Raw genomic sequence first — 4,608 nt, forward strand, 5'->3', positions numbered from 1 at the left:
TTTTTTATGTTACTAACCAGCCCGACTGATAACTTTCAGTTAGTAGTATAGGTACTGAGATACCCTGCCCTAGTTGCTTACAAAAAAATAAATTCATAAATAAGAAGTTATGAATGAGACTTACCTGAAGAAGCAATAAAGACGTGTTAGCATTGATTTCCCATAGCTTGTTGAGGGATGTTTCTTTAGTTTAAAGAATCGCATCAACTGAAAGATTAGCAGCAGCATCTGGTGCTACTACATCAATTTTCCCATATTTCTACATCATAAAAAGAGAAAATTCGATTAAACAAAGCTATATAAGCAACATAATCACGCGAAATTTATGAGGTTCACATACACACATACTGATAAGTTCATCTTAGGCATTTGATATATTCTTTCAGCACGGCCTAAATATGTACTTTTTAAACCAAGATCATTGACTTAGATGATTAAGTTTCGAGTTTGACAAGAATGCTTGTAAGCCCAGAAAAATAAGTCGAATCTTGATATCAGTAGAGATTCATGTGATAGACCAATTGGTGACTTATTCAGGCAACGTTCTTCTTAATAAAATCAAATCGGGTAATTTATGATGGATAGCCAAACTAATCAACTTAGACATGTTAAACATTGAATAACATTAACTTAATTCTGATAAACGGGCAACTGCTAAGAAACTTCATTTGTTCCTTTGCAGTGTATGGTGCCGTCTTAAAACTCATCCACCTTAGCAGCAGCATCTAAACTATACTTAAACCAGCTTCCTCTTTTGCTCCTGTTGTTGGTTTCTCTTTACATTCCACTTCTCTCATTAGCCTCTCTAAAAGATAACTTCTGAAATGTAGAAACACATGTACCACCCTACTTAAATCATTTGAATTGAAGAGGAACCTATTTGGAATCTGAGACAAGATAAGGACACCTTAAAGCTTTTTCTTTTTAGTCATTCAATCATTTTATCAAACACTTAGTGTGCAATCAAAATTAGCATTCTTAAAAACAAAAACTTATATTAAATCTCAACTTACAATAATCATAAACAAATACAAATAAAAAAACAAAGAGATAAATACACCAACAATTAGAGATTGTCAATTTGCAGATACATAACCATATTCAAATTCTAAGATCACTTGCTGTATGTATAATAAGAACCCTATTTTTCAAAACATAAATCACTTTATAATCAAACAACTAAAGAAAATTAAATCACTTTAAAACAAAAACAAAAGGGAGCATTTTAACATCAAACAACAAAAAGCTCATAATGAGTGAAAGAATTGTGAAAGATGATACATTGGGGTTGACGCGACAGTGATTAGTTGCGAATAGGAACATCAGTCGTGCATTACGATCCTTCCATCGCCATTGTTGTACGGCATTATGGTGGGTATTGCTGTCTATTCGCAAAGTGAAACCCTAATTATTTAGTAGGGGTGGAGACCGCTCATGTTGATTTGGACGTGATGGTTATCCCTAATCTTGTATTTAGTCTGCCACGTGTAAATTTATAGGATTAATTAGTGTTAATCTAGTTTAATTTCAGTAATTACACATCAGCAGTGTAATTAACACTACAAGAAAAATGAGCTTTAGTGACGAAAGTTATTGGTCACTAATAACATTAAAATGGTCACTAAATCAAGTTAGTGACCATAATAGGTTGGTAACTTCTCGTCGCTATAGATCCGTCACAAAATATTTTTAGAGACCAAAATATCAAAATTGGTCACTATAGTGACCATTTGTTTGGTCACTAATATCGTTTAGTGACCACTTTTTTAATGGTAACTAAATAGCATTATTAGTGACCAAATATTGAGTCGTCACTAAAAGATCGTCACAAATGAGCATTTTCCTTGTAGTGTAAGTAGTGTATTAAGATGGTAACAACTAAGATTAATTTTCACGATTTATATAAGGGTATAGATTATAGATAGATTATAGATACATAAGGGCGCCAGATTAAAAGAGTTTTTGAGTTTAAAAAAAAAAAAAAAAAATTTAAATAAATGAATATTGCAGTGCCGGACTTTTAAATGATTAAATCTGCTTGGCACTTTGTCGTTTCGGAAACAATGCGATTTGTTTAAAGAAGTCTTGTAGGAAAAGAAAACTTTCTAACCCTAAATTTTTGGGGATTTTAAAAATGGATCTCCCTCCTCCTTCTTATCATTATCCGTGTGTTTATCGAGAGGAATTTCATTTCATACATATAAAATTTATTAAAAAGAATAAAGATGGCTTTGTTGAAAAGTGCAAAACAATTAGGGTTTGGATTTGGGCGTTACTTAACATCAAAAACTCATCATCATCACCATCGCTGTTTGGCCTCTAATTATAGCACCATTGCTAATGCAGACAACAATTTGTTGAAATCTGTAAAACAAGTCACGAGATTTTCAAGATCTGAGCAACAATTAGGGTTAGGGTTTGAGCGTTACTTAACCTCAAACGGTCATCATCAACATCGTTGTTTGCGTGCTAATTATAGCACCATTGCTAATCCAGACACTAACAATGAAGCTCGTCAATCTTTCAAAGATTTCTTCACTAATCTAGTCAGTCCTACACCTGGCCAAGGTATATTACATTTCTTTCTATTTTTATCATATTTTTTGGTTTGCTACTAATCTAGACGAATTGCTACTATTCTTGACTTTCATCTGGGTCAAAGCAATTTCTATGTATAAACGTGTATGTAATGAAGTCTAATGTCATGTGTTGGTAGCCCCCAAGTGGCCTACTGTTTTTCCTTTGTTTCGCTGTTAGAACATTAGACAAGGGCAGGTGGTTATTTGGGTTGTTACCTGTGTGTTGCATTCTTGCCTCAAAGATAAGATGGACCTTCTGTATATCACTATATTTGTACATCTAATTCTTTTTATATATATCTATTATATATGTTTTTGTTTCTTTTTAGAAAAAATAAAGAATCATTTGGATGTGAGTTGTTAATAAGTGGGCATGTAGTTGTGGGTTGTAATGGTTAAAACCAAATGTTTTAAGTTATGGTTCACTCATGAACCAACTTTTGCAGTTGGTATTCACAATCGATGGGTGAAATTGTACTTATAATCATTATATGTTGGTATTAGATGATAAATGATTCATAAAGAATTAAACTGATTAGAAATAACACCTTGACATTGAGTGTGTAAAGGTTAAAATGGTAATTTCATATCATTCAGAGTGTTGATTTAGAACTCCAATCAAACAGTGCATTTTTATTCAGAATAATACTGATTCAGAGCCTATGAACTATTCAGAGCTCTGAATCATTGTATGCTAAATCATTCAGTTTTATCAAACGCACCCTTAATTGGAATTGGAGTATTAATTTACTTGACTTTCCTTGTAATAAATCATAATCAGTTCTGATGGGGAATATCATGGAGGCGGTCGAAAAAATGAAGTCTCGTGCAGATGATAATCTTCGTGTCGATGAAATCAGGCCTTTGTACCAAGGTTTATTCTATTTCTTTTACTTGTTTAGTTGTCTATCATCGATTGTCAATACTAAAATGGTGAAGTTAATAGATGAAGTTTCAATAATATTATTTTTATATGAACAGAACTGCTTCATAAGTTGAGTGATGAGAGCATGGTTAAGGTTTTGCATGAACTTTCTACCGTAGGAGCTTACACACCGAATTTTCTGATACTTTGGGGTTACAGATTCAAAGATTTTCTTGATGAACTTCCCAAAAATGTCATCCCCTTAATTCAAGGTTGTTAACTTCTTTAACTTTTATGTTTGTGAGCTTAGTATAATTGTTGGAGTATATTAGTACATGAATGCGTTATGACATAATATATATACATGTGATCGATCAGGTTTGACTGCTGAAGTGTTTGAAGCGAAATATAAGAACAAACTCAATCAAGGCACGATTTTGAGCCTTGATCCTACAAGGGCGCGCGTTACTGCATACGTTCATCGTATTGAAAAGAACAACCTCAACGTCTTTGTTGTCGGTGATCATGTAATGGTAACCGGTATCGACAAAGATGATCGTTCTGCCAATCGTTCTGAGCCAACCCCAAAACTGATGTTTAAAATCCCGAGCATTTCTTACCATCTTGACAAGGTCGAAGCCACTATCGATCATCGAAAGGGGCAACTTTGTATTTATTTTTACCGTCTTGACGAATCAGCAGCATCAACAGTCATCAACGTGCCCAAGATTTACCCGCTCAAACTCAAAAAGATCATTTTCAAACCTACTCCCAAATCCGAACCCAAACCCGATATCCTCTTCATTATTATTGCTTGTTTATTGGGTGGATGTTATTCAATCTTGAAGTTTCTGGCTGTCATTAAAATCGTGTTCTATTTGTAAATTTACTCCTAGTTAATTAGGGCTTATGTTAGAGGAGCTAGCAGAGTAGCAGGTGACTGTATTTTGAAGTTGTATTTGTATGGTGTTAGCCTTATTCAGTGTAGGGATGCTTTGATGTTGTTTTCTTGAATGCTGTATGCATTCTTTAATTAGTCCCTTTGGGTTTCTTTTTAGCTCAATGTATTGTGCTTACAAGTAGCAAGGTTTGTTCCTTAGGCACATTCATGTACTGATGTACTGCTATATCATTTCTTTGATGATTTTTATATTTAAATTATCT

At 33.6% G+C, this 4,608-nt stretch overlaps 1 long non-coding RNA gene across 1 annotated transcript; it reads left to right on the plus strand.

Annotated features, from left to right (window-relative positions):
• The first annotated feature begins 2,387 nt into the window (after positions 1-2,387).
• On the plus strand, positions 2,388-4,407 carry LOC139886113 (uncharacterized). Its single transcript, XR_011772274.1, has 3 exons — positions 2,388-2,568; positions 3,361-3,716; positions 3,823-4,407. It is a non-coding gene; the product is annotated as an uncharacterized lncRNA (long non-coding RNA).
• Positions 4,408-4,608: the final 201 nt, after the last annotated feature.

The sequence above is a fragment of the Rutidosis leptorrhynchoides genome, chromosome 1, assembly GCF_046630445.1.
Source record: "Rutidosis leptorrhynchoides isolate AG116_Rl617_1_P2 chromosome 1, CSIRO_AGI_Rlap_v1, whole genome shotgun sequence".
NCBI classification, from domain to species: Eukaryota; Viridiplantae; Streptophyta; class Magnoliopsida; order Asterales; family Asteraceae; genus Rutidosis; species Rutidosis leptorrhynchoides.